Genomic DNA, 13585 nt, shown 5'->3' on the forward strand with positions numbered 1-13585 from the left:
TATGACGCAGCTTGGTGAGGTGACGCAGTGAGGAATGTAGAATCCGCACAGTTTCGATTAATTCTTCAATTTCTTCATCTTCAATAAACACTCACCGTAACTTTAGGCGAAAAACTGCGACAAGAACACTGCGTTCTGCCGGATCACGGTACGCTGCGAAGCAATATTGCGCGATAGCTATTGTTTTTTAAACCCACAATATCTCGCCGTCACTCACACTGCGTCACCTCACCAAGCTGCGTCCCATTTTGCAACTGGCCTCAAAGTCAAGCAGCTGTACTCCTTAGTCGGAAGACACTGTCAACTTGACCTAAAATCAAAGAGATTGGTTTATCAGTCAATCATAAAGCCAATTTAGACCTATAGGGTGCAAATGTGTAGATTGCACTGAAACATAAAACCAACTAGTAATCCAACGCACCCGAAACAAAGTTCTATGATTTATTACCAATGCTTATCGCTACGTAACCAACGAAGAGCTGCACGATGACTTCGATATCAAATAGATATACGAAGTGATCCAAGATTTCGCCTTAAAACATGCAATAAGCGACATATAATCACAGCGACGTGGAAGCAATACAGCTACTTTATTTCCCGTACTGTTTATATCTATAATGCCTTAGTCATCTTGCTTGTGCATTAATGAATGTACAAGAAAACGGTAGTAATAAACTAATGTAAGATGTAATTAATAAAAAGTTAATGATATTCAAATCCTGTTCCACAGTCAAATTATACATAGTAAAAACTAGAATTCTGTTTAATTTTAATAATAGTGCTTGGCATCCTTAAGTATTTTGAACTCCTATCATTGCATGAACTGTTGATCTGAAATCATGTGGACAACAATATCAGACTGTAGATTTATTGTAGTGTGTTTAGTTTAGTTGATATATCTCTTCTTTCTGGAACCAACGGGGATTTTTCTGGACTGAACCTACAGTTTAACGCGAGCTCCGAACTCGACATTAAGTCTACCGGCTAACCAGTGACCCATTTACGTACCATCTCAGAAGACATCCGGTGTTATCCAGCCTGGTTACTGGCGTGAGCGCGATTGTTATTCCTTGTCGGATTTTCCCCTGTTGCCTATAAAGACGTTTACAATTCAATCACAAACACAACGTTTATACGTGCCCTAGCAGGATTCGAACCCGCGACTATCGCAACAGTAGGAGGACTGTCCTCTCGCCTTAACCACGGCGCTAACCAAGCCGATTTTTCCATTTTTCTAGTAAATCCATAATTTCAATAACAACACTTTCCATTTTTGTCTAGTGTTTAAAGATGTGTGAGATCTAGCGTTAGCAGTATTCCTATTAATTCTGACCGTTTTCCTTTCAATCATATTAGTTTTTGACAATAATGGTGCGCTGAATTAATGATTTGATTAGGTTCAAGTAGCTCATAATGAAATAATGAACAATTTTATTCCAATCTCATCAAACACTTAGCATCACTTTCCTTCGCATCACTGTTGGCTTCTCTGAGCTTCTATCGCAATCTTTTGTGAACATTATTGTAGTACATGATCCACACAGAACAGAATCCAAAAACAAGCAAAATATGACGGAATTACCTTCTTAAATGTCAATTTTCAAAGCTCTATAATTACAGACTGGCCAAGCGAATGTCGCTACCTTAAAATCTAGAATATTTTGTAGATTATAAACTGTAGAGTGTATGTGTTTCCCAAATTAATATGTAGTTAGACAAGCTAAGCTAAGGACAAGATTGTACATACATTACACAAGTTCATGTGGTTTGGTTCGGTTCAATCTTCTGATTTGCTGCGTGTTATCCAGTAGCTATGTTGCCTCAATCTTGCTATGATTTAGTAACTGTTTTAAGGCGAAATCTTGAACAGCCTCGTAAATCCGCTTGATTTCGATATCATCGTTGCAGCTCTTTGTTGGCTACGTAACGACACGCAATTGTAAGTAACCCAAAAACTTTCTTTTTGCATCGTTGGATTACTAATTAGTTTAATGTTTTACTGCAACCCTCTATTTGAACTTCATAACCTCAAATAGACTTTATAATAGACTAATAAACCAATCTATTTAATTTTAGGTAAGTTGGCAATATCTTTCGACAAACTAGTACAGTTCTTTGTTTTGAGTCTTATCTGATGTGCTTTTTGTCTAAGTGCATGAATGTAAATAATGTGTCTTACACACATTAAATAGTGCTTCCTAGAATATGTATTATTAGTATTGTACTGTGTATATTAATTTGTTTTATTCTGATTGCTGTATTCAAGGCAAACATTTTGAATAAAATCCTTTTACTCGAATGCAAAAAAAAGGTTTTGATATTTTTTGTGTATGTATGATGGTCTGCGACCTTCTTAATTGTTGCTCATGGATGAAACTTTATGTGTCTTTAAACCCGAATTACTTTTTCACCAACCTTATATTATTATGTGCTGTAACATAAAATACTTGATGCCATTGATTCATTCGTACGTACAGGCTTCTAACAGGGTATAACAACGTTCTCTATAAAAAAACCCTGCGTGTGTTTATACGTCCACAAAAAAAACAAACAGTTTCCATGTCAATGGTAAAACTGTGCGTTCAATTGATTAATTCGCTCTATATTTAACATGTTGGACTAATCTAGGCTATTAAGCTCGCCTAGGTGATTATATCTAATTAATCGTGAATAGACAGAAATAATATAACAAGCGAAAAATTATAATTAATCATGGGTAGCTGTCAAAACATAAAAACCATTAATATTTTTAATAAAGTTCTCCATTTAGGAGTTTTTTCGAAATTCGTACCGTATTGTAATGAAAGATAACAATAATTAAAAATGATTAGTTGTGACCTTTTACGATTTATTGCCGTTTCCGCTTTATTTGTAGTTTATTGCTTTGTACTGAATATCTATCTAGGTTTAAATAAATTACTTTAATTATAACAGTGGCAATTAGTTATGATAAGTTGAATAATAATATTTCATTAATGGTAATGGTGTTTTTAGGCAATTATCCGTTTTAAAACTATTCTTTATTGTACTGTGTATATTAATTTGTTTTATTCTGATTGCTGTATTCAAGGTAAATATTTTGAATAAAATCCTTTTACTCGAATGCAAAAAAAAAGTTTTGATATTTTTTGTGTATGTATGATGGTCTGCGACCTTCTTAATTGTTGCTCACAGTTGAAACTTTATCAGGTGTCTCGGTAATTACTTTCCGAATTTTATATGCAATGTATGCAATGTTATGGTTTGATATATGTCATTTTATTCAACTGATGTTATCCTCAAAACTACACGAATTATGTTCCGCTAAAGCAACAGCACTATAGGTTTATAATTTTGTGAAATTGTCGAGTTTTGTGCGTGAAATCGTTTATATTTTAAAGGCATGACCTTTTGTTTCATCGAAAGATAATTAATCGTCGTTGATAGGGACTTAATGTCAACATGCTCCAATTTACATCTTAAACGTAGTTTCTACAAATCAAATATGATGATTTCAACGTTTGAAGATACGGACTTGGAGAAGTTATTGGATGAACTTCCAACATATCAACTCAAAAATAATTGACCAATAAGTTGAGTGTGAGTCGAGTGGTAATTTGTGAGCGACTACAATGGGAAAGGCCCAAAAAATTGGAAGATGGGTATAAGATAAATCGAAAAATCATTAGTGAAATGCTGCTCCTTCAAGGGCATGAAAGGAAAGGCATTTATGACAATTTCGAGCAAGTCTGAAATAGAAGAGAATCTGTTTTTTTTATAAATTCTCTGAGATGAGCAATATATATAGAGTCAAATATCCACTTATTCTTATTGAATATCTAAATTTTAACTATCCAGCGAAATAAACCGAAATTTACTACCGACACACCTGCCACAAAATGTTATTAAACAAAATATAGATAACAACATGATAATTAACATAACAATGTGTCACTTAATGATCTGATATTAATTTGTGTTTTTCGATAAAATATTTAAAATAACAGTATCATTTTAATATTCTTCTCAGGGTCTTTACCTAAACATTTCTAGGTATCTCGATCAAGAAGTCGCTTTCGTGGCTATTAAAACCTTTGTCCGAACAAAACATCTGCCCGAAAAATATTTTATATAACCATTCTGGTCTACAGAAAAAGGTTTTAGAAACCGTTCTGAACGATTTATTTAGAGAAAAACGGCGATTGTTTGATTAAATCTCGAATGAAATTATAGAAATTAAGCTGGAACTTTATACATTTTCGAAATTCTACCGAATTTTCCGACAAATTTTCCCAAGAATACTAGCTTTTTAGCTCAAACTCAACTAACATATATATTATATCTCTCAATCCCTTTACAGTATTATTATTTGAACAACAGAGAAGGAAATTATCCCTCTTCTCTGCTTGTTGTTATTATTTATATATTGTTACGAAATCTGCAGCTATAATTGTGGCATATGTTGATTCCTATTTGATGGCGTTGAAAATGTTTTTTTTTTACAAATTGGGCATCTACCATTCCCTCTGTAAACAAAACTGATGCTGTTTGGATTTTATATGTTTTAAGATTTTAAGGCCAATGTTTGTTGAACCACCAACAAGAAGAATATTTAATTATTATTCCTATAGAATTATTATTGGAGCACAAAATTAAATATTCTAGTTTTTTTTTGTCATTTTCACTCGATTGACTGGAAAAGAACATACCATCGTTACAGAAGGAAGATATAGTTTATTATCACTACATAGTATAAAACAAAGTCGCCTTTTCTGTCCCTATATCCCTATGTGCGCTTAAATCTTTAAAACTACGCAACGGATTTTGATGCGGTTTTTTTCAATAGATAGAGTGATTCAAGAGGAAGGTTTATATGTATAATACATGCATAATATACTAAGGCAACATTGCTAATTTTAGAGGTTTCTAACGTGATGTCGTAAATTAACCTATTTTTTTAGGCTTATTTAGCAATTAGCAAAAACGCTGCCTAACCCTACGAGTTAGATCAAATTAATGTACTACAGTATTGTACACCATAAAAAGGTCTACAAAAAAGTCCGCGATGGTATATGTTTATCTTTTAGGGATAACCCACATTAACCATTTTTATTGTTTACTTTTTACGTGAGAAAATGGCTTATTTACGAAGCTATTTTAAGCAATACGGCATTAATCCTTATCGAATTAAGTACCTTAAATACAGTGTGCAATTAATATAGATCAATATGGTTCCTTACAGCATGTAAATTAAACAAATATTTTCGGAGATATTACAAATTTAAAATTTGCGTTTAAAAATGTGTAATGTAATAAAAATTGTATGAATTTAGATATTCCAAAGATAGCAGGAAATCTTCATAGTAAGTATAGGGGAAGAGGAATTGTTTTACTCCAAATTTAATGCGTGCAGGCCAAGGGCAGTAATGAATGAACCAAAAATACTGGATCGATTTTAATCATGTTTTCATTGAGTGACATAGGCATATATATTTTATGCCCGTGCAAAGTCGGAGCGGGCCGCTATGTTTTTATATACAACGTTCATATTTTTTCTGTAGTGTATTTAATTTAGTATCAGCATTGCACCCGTGCGAAGCCGGGGCGGGTCGCTAGTATGCAATATAGTGCGCCCCGTAATTGTGCGCATGCACAACATTGGAAATAACTTTTTAAATAACGTATGCTTCATTTCTAATGTACCATAGGGCGTTTTTATATAATTTATTAATTATTTTTATATATTTATTATTATTAATTATTATTTTATTTTTATATAATATTAATTGTTTCAATTTTTTCACGTACGATATTTTTATTGCTTCTAGTTGCAATATGCTTTTATATATCATCTTTATTATTTACCTATAATATAGAAAATCAAATAGTTAAGAATTAGTTATTATATTTGATAAAGACTCTGTATATATTGATAAGATAGAATGAAATTGATGTTCGATGAAGGCAGGAATGCAGAAACCCAACAAGGAAAATGATCCCAGTCACACCAGTAACCAGACTGTGTAAGACCGAATATCTGGGATTATCTCTTAAGTTGGTTACTCCCTAGTTAGTCAGTGGTTCGAAGCCCACGTTAAGCAGTAGGCCCAGTCCATATAAGCGCTAGTTGGTAGAAATGAGACTTTCGACAATATATATTAAAAAAATTAATGTTGACATACTTAATAAAAATGTTTTTAATAAGTTGACAATCGTATTTTATTGGTATTTATTGATGAAAAAATTAAACCCATCATTACTGAGGCAACGTTAATGAACAGAACTGATGACAAAGTCCTAAAAACTACATTTTTTCATTGGGCGGAAAAATTACGTTGCTTAATGAAGTGAACGTTCTTATCCTAGACCTCTTTATCCCCGTAACCTTATCGAATTACGGGCGATTGTTAAGCTAGCCGCTTATACAATCGGAAAGTGTTTAAAAGAAATGAGGAAATAGATTTCGTCCAATCCCGCCACGAAAAATCCATAAAGCCGAACGAAATTCGCCGTTCGCGTTTCGTAACATTTCACAGACACGCGCTGCTGTCGCGCTCTCACCTTTTCTCGCCGATGTGGATTCATAGAAATATGAACGATTTTTACCGAAAAATCTGCTTCTATATTTGGCCATCGGGCGAAAGTATCGTTACCAGTTCACTTTCAAATGCGCTATTAATAATTTCATTGATATTGTTTCTTTATTGGATATCTGTTATGCATATGTTCGATAATACCAAATTGATTCAATGAAAATTTGATTTTTCAATTTTTTTTTATCAAGCCTTATTTTAAACAATTTACAACAAATGGTGTTACGGTGTATTAATGTGTGTATTGCACTCGTTTGTTTATTGGTACACTGACTGCTATTTTTTTTAAGAATTTGTACGGGAACATAAACCACTGATTGAATAAAAACTGGTTGACTACTTGTGTTCGACGGGGTTATAACAGAATATTAGGTTAGGTCAGGATTGTACGGAGATGTAATGTCAAAAGATGTCAAAAGGAAAGAGTGAAATAGAGAGAGAGAGAGAGACGTCGTCGTGGACTGCTTGTGAGATGGGGATCCATCCTTAACTAACACTTGGTTTGAAAAGTCCCGGTCTTAAGAAAGAAAACATATTTTTGTTCAAAATTTGCTTTCTTCATCAATGCAATTGCAGTCTCTCAAGTACCACACAATTATTCCAGCGCCATATAATATTTCAATAGCACTTTTGTAGAACAATTTATCTTTTCCCCAAAATAGGCCTGTCACCAGTTGCTGTCCACTCAGATGACGATCTTCAGTGAAGTAATATATCTATGTTTCATCCGTTGTCATATATCAACGCATCATCAACATGTTCTTGTTTTTGATCAACAGTGAACAAGGGCGGCATTCACTTTGAACAGACCTTTCTCATAGTTAAATGCTTATGCAATATAAAACCAACATGTTCTTTTGATATATTTAGGACTTTAGCTAACTCACGCAACTTCACTTTTCGATCATTCAAAACGATTTTGTTTATTTTTTTTATTTTTTCTGGTGTTACTAGCTCATTTTGACATCCATTGTGATCTGTGTCATCGGTGTCTCTACGACCACGTTTGAAATCAGCAAACCTACATTTTATTGTTGTTTCTGATGGAGTGAAGTCATTATAACTCTTTTCGAGTAATTTCTTCGCTTGAACAGTATATTTTCCCATCAGGAAGCAGTGTAAAATTAAAACACGAAACTATTTTTAATCCATTGTTTTGAAAATTACAAAAGTAGTGTCACTCTTAGCACAATAACTCACAAACTTATGAGTCGAATATCATGAATTTTAACTTTAATAACTTTCTTTTGAATGGTAGTGCTGTCTGAAAAAGCGGTGAATGCAATAAAACTAGTGACATTTATGTGTTAGCCCCGAGACTTTTCAGCCAATGCGTTAGAAGTTTTTGTAAGATCACTTGCCATTGACGGAATAGCAGGACGTAGTTCGTTTTGTGACGTTCTGAATTAATTCAGGGAACCTGTAACATTGCTACCTCGCGTGTCCCGTTTCATGATGCAAAGGTGTCCATACGATGATGTTAACATACGTCTACTTGGGCTTCTGTGGTCTTGGTCCATTGCGCTATTTTCTTAGGAAACGTCGACCATGTGGCCTTGATGCCTTCCTCGCGTTATCCTTCCATGTATATTCCACGTGGATCCTGTTGAGCCTGTTGATCCGGTAAGTACTTCGATCACGTCGAATTTAGCCATTGTACGACTGTTCTTTTGTATGAATGTGTTTATTGTATCGTTTGTTTATCCAAACTCTCAATACTAATGTTATGGAAGGAATTTGCACGGGTACTATAAAGCTGATTGCATTAAACTTGTTTATTTCGGTGTTTAATACTACATGTGGTCGACAGGAGGACAGACAATATATTAGGTTAGGTTAGGATTGTACGGAGGTGTTAGGGAAGGAAAATACCCGGAAACCGCATTGTACCAATCCTCTAGCAATAGAATACGGCGTTGATGTATTTGTGTGTCGGATATATTTTTAGCCAGCTTCATGTTTAAGCATCAAGGACAAGCCTCACTTTTCTTGTCATTTCGTCAAAGTGTGAACAAAGCATTTTTTCGGTGCGTTTAAAATATGAACTTGTACCGAATAAATCGCATTTGCATGAAACGCTGCTTTTTGCTCCATCGACTTCAACACGTGATTACTGGTTTCGATGTTTTAAACGTGGTGATTTTGACACCTACGTCAAAGAGCTGTCTGGACAGCCCGTAAAATTTGAAGACGAGGATTTGAAGGCGTTACTCGATTAAACTATCCATGGCGATCGCTATCGACTAGAATTGATGCATTTGAGCACTGAGCAATGCTCTTTAGCGACTTAACATTTGCACATGAATGTTGTTCTTCAGCATGAAAACGCTCGGCTACTTCTTCCGACATATTGGTAGTAAGAGTAGTCTGAGTATCGATTTCATTATTATGAAGACACCAAAGAAAAAAAAGCTGTTTTGTGGATGGCCCCAAAAAATAGATCGTTCTTTGAATCTCAAAACAGTAGTTGGATACATGTATCAAACTTTTTTCGGCTCCAATAATTTTCTCTCAGGCAACATCTTGATAACTAGGAAGCTTAATTTATTTATCACTAGCTTGACGAAATCTATTAAATTACAAGTGTAAAATTAATTAGATCATCGTCACTAATAATTTTCAAACGTTTTGTCTGCATTGATGTGCATATATTTTCAAAAGTTACCGTTCAGTCATGTACAAGGTCCATACAGGCCCATGGTTAAAATATTTTTTCACTAATGCTGATAAATCTCTTCTTGATACCACAAATGCAAACATAACGGTGGCTACATTTGCTGATAACACCGCAATTCTTGCTGTTGGAGACAATAGCGAAGAAGTCACACGAAAACAGGCAAATGACAATATGATAGTTGAAATTTATATGGACGTAGGAAATTCAATTATATGGATATTCTGCGAAAAATAATATAAATATAATATGGTTAAGTTTTAATAAGTTTTCCAGAATAATGTCCTGAGAAATATTGTAAATTTACCCAAATACTACACGACTGACAACTTACAGCGAGAACTTCAAATACCGACTATCACTCGAGGCAATTAATTGTATTGCAAGGAGAGATGCGACAGACTCTATTCTCATGTCCATATTGAAGTAATACAACTTTTTGATAATACTAGAATAAGACATATGCTCAAAAAATCAACCCATTTGATCTTGTGTAGTGTATTGTAGTGAGGTGCATTTAATAAAATTTTATGCAGCACTGACACATAAAAATTATTACACCAGAGACCAAGATAATTCCTAGATATATTACTTACATTTAAGTTATTGTAAATACAAATTGTAGGTTAGTCGGTAACGACTAGTAACAATGTAATAAATACATTCAAAGAAAAATCTTGCATGGTGTTCATTTTAATTTGTATATCCCCCTATATTTTTTTATAGCATCTTTATTAAATACGCTTAGTACAATCTTGATTATTATTATTATTACAATTAATTTATTACTACTTTTCCTATGTGCTTGGATTAATTAACAAGCAAGACGAGTGCGAGAAACTACATCAGTATGTGTTCCTCAATTATAAAATTATAATTATTTATTAATTATTAACTTATAGCTATAGTTTACACTAATAATACACACTAAATGTTCACACAAGTTCGTATGGTTTTGTTCGTTTCAATCTCCTGACATCCTGTGCGCTGTCCAGCAGTTGTATTGCTTCCACGTTAGAATGATTTAGTAATCTTCTTTCGTGTTTCAAGGCGAAATCCTGCACAACTTCGCAAATCCATTTGATTTCCAGGTCATCGTGCAGTTCTTCATTGGTTACATAGCGATAGGCATTGGTAATCAATCGAAGAATCTTGTTTGACAGCGCTGTATGACTAACTGATTTGAATTTTTAGTGCAACCCCATATTTGCACCCCATAGATCCAAATTGGCTTTATAGTTGTATTATAGATCAACCTCTTTGATTTTAGATCAAGTTGAGAGTATCTTCCAACTAACCAGTATAGTTGTTTTATTTTAGTTCTAATGTGTTTTGCTTTTTGTCTAACGTGATTCATCCCCCTATATAGTGGGAACAAATTATTCAAAGCATTAGACTTTTTCCCATCGTTCTGGTGTCATAGGGAATAAGGAACAACTTCGTTGTATTTTGAGGCAAACCATCGATCCAATGTTGATGTGCTGTTGTCTTCCTCCCAGAGACTCTTATACGAACATATTACCTTCGATGCTTCTCTTTTAGCTTTGACCTTAGAAAATTCTGATACTGAAGGATATAGTTGGAATATGCAATGCGGTTGTTACCTGAAGAACTATTGGTGTTTTCTTTTATTGGCCAGCTAATACCCGATCCTTTATTGTTGTAACCTGAAAAACTTTTCTCTTTTATCAATGATGCTCGTTTTTCATTAACTTCTTGATAAACTGGCTGAATGTATAACCAATAAAGGTGTAATCTAATGCTAGATAGTAAGAAGGAAGTTTCTTTTAGATATCCTTTTCAAGGCATTTTTGATGAAAATACATCAAGATGCAAATAAAATTAATTCAATTATAACTATCAAACATCTAGTTATTATAGAAAAACTCATATCGATATTTATATTTAATCCATCTACAAAATCAGCTGTTCTTATCTACTATTCCATTAGCCATTCCATTTATATAATATTAACGATATTAACTTTTCATGTCACCCTAGTAGAGTTGGCTATCGATAAGCAAATTGGTTTTCCCGAATCCGAATTAACAGATCACTGAACAGATGAAACAAAACCGAACAAAAAATTAATTAGCGACAGAGCATGTAATTTACATATTTCGAATTAACTGCGTATTAGGAAATCGTTTAATATTTAGGTACTATTTCGAAAATGTCGGCTAATTATCCGCTATCGCTAACTAATTAGATTTGTCGTGTTTCAATTTTTCAAAAATAAAACGATTATTGGAAAAATATGCTAATATTATTAGGTTTTGGTAGATATTCGGTAATAATTGCTGAAAAGCTCACCGAACATTAAGCAGATTAATTCAGTTTCGTTATGTAAATCGTAGGTGTATGAAAAGGTGGCCCACGTTTCTTCGATAAAACTTTTATGTAACTATATAATCACTATTGTAAAGGTTATGTTTTTAGCAATGATCTAGTTCTCAAATTCAAAAAACGGTCGATTCTAACGCAGTAATCACGCCAAAAGAAGTTATTAAACAAGTTCATCAACCAGAGCAAGTGCTACAAGATCTACGGAGAAAGTAAATTATAAGATTTACCAACTTGATTAATTCCACATTTCGATTAAAACATGTCCCAGATATGTTTAAGATATCTAAAATTATTATGATACTAAAATCAAATCAAACCAAATGAAGTAAAGTGCTACAGACCTATTTCACAGCTTTCAGTAATAGCTAATGTAGTTGAAAAACTACTGTTTCTAGAATTGAAAATTTAATACCTGCCAATCAGTTTGGTTTTATGAACAAATATTCAACAATTGACCAGGTGCATATAACCATAAACGTTATTAAAAAAGTCTACGAAGATAAAAACGTCTTCTGTGTGATACTCGCATACTTATTCACAAACTCTAAATTCTTACATCTTAACCAGAATATTTAGAGTGTGAATCTGGTAGAAGTCTGGTAGAACGGTAGAAGCTGAAGTAGTTTGCCATAAGGAAGTGTATTGAGACCAAATCTTTTTCTACATTATACAGAGGGAAATATTATCATGTGTATGTTTGCTGATGATACTGCGATACCTGCTGTGGAAAACAATAACAAAGACAATGTATTAATTTTTGTAATGGTTATCATAACAAAATATACAGCGTCCAACAACTAATTCGTATTTCAATTATATAATGAAACGATTTTTAAATCAGCAGACCCTAAATCTGTTAGGGTAATAAGGATATTACACTTTCAGTGTACCTTCCAATTGCGTTCACCAACTACTTTGAGGCTGATTCCATAGCAATGGTGCTAACGTATAGAAAACCAATATAGCAATAGTTGGAAATATGTTTTTTATAACAGACATTTTACACTGATTCTAGAACTGTGATGGTATATCTCAAAATGCCCTTTTTACCTTTTTTAAATTGTCTGGTAATTATATGTCAATAAAATAAGTGTTTTATGGTAACGTAATCATTATTATTTTATTATTATTTAGCATGAATCTTAAATATCTAACTGTAAGTTCTCGACAGATAATAATTTATAAATGTTTGTTAAACTTAATGAGTATTTAAATCAACAACTTCTACTTCTGACCCCACTTGACCATATATTGCTGGTGACATATTATTTTGGGAATGGCGGAAACTTATTTCGATCATCAGTAATCAAACATTTAACGTACTAAAATTGCTTCGTATTCCTAACCTCCTTTTGTTGCTGTAAGATGGCTAGTCACAATTTATAGGTTGCAAAAAGGACTTTAATTTGACATCTAATTATCCCATCTCATATATATTAAAAGCCAGCTAGATTACTTGATTACTAATACGTCTATAAAGTGCTAAAATTCCTTCATAAACAACTATCCAAGCTTCACCCACTTCATCACCACAGCTAGTTAAGACCAAGTCCCCGACCTACCATAGTAAAACACATTTTTTTTTGGCAAAATTAGTTTTTTTTATTCAACATAATTCCTTTCAAGGATGATACACTGATTATACCGACCTTACAACTTTTCGATACCATTTTTGTAGTACGATTTCTCCTTTGTTTCAAAATAGGCCTCAGTTTCAGCAATCACCTATTCATTCGAAGAAAATTTCTTCCCAGCGAGCATTCTTTTGAGATCTGAGAACAGGAAATAGTCGCTGGGTGCCAAATCTGGAGAATACGGTGGATGAGGAAGCAATTCGAAGCCCAATTCATGGATTTTTGCCATCGTTTTCACTGATCTGTGACACGCTGCGTTGTCTTAGTGAAGCAGCACTTTCTTTTTCTTCAAATGTGGCCGTTTTTCGGCGATTTCGTCCTTCAAACGGTCCAATAACGCTATGTAATAGTCGATGTTG

At 33.5% G+C, this 13585-nt stretch overlaps 1 protein-coding gene across 1 annotated transcript in view; it reads left to right on the top strand.

Moving 5' to 3' along the window:
* Window positions 1–13585, top strand: part of gus (splA/ryanodine receptor domain and SOCS box containing gustavus) — a 457580-nt gene that overhangs the window by 178550 nt on the left and 265445 nt on the right. The gene's annotated exons all lie outside the window — the stretch shown is intronic.

This window comes from Rhynchophorus ferrugineus, unplaced genomic scaffold, assembly GCF_030347505.1.
Source record: "Rhynchophorus ferrugineus isolate W39M unplaced genomic scaffold, kcgeb_rfMv2 rfM1, whole genome shotgun sequence".
In the NCBI taxonomy this organism is placed as follows: domain Eukaryota; kingdom Metazoa; phylum Arthropoda; class Insecta; order Coleoptera; family Curculionidae; genus Rhynchophorus; species Rhynchophorus ferrugineus.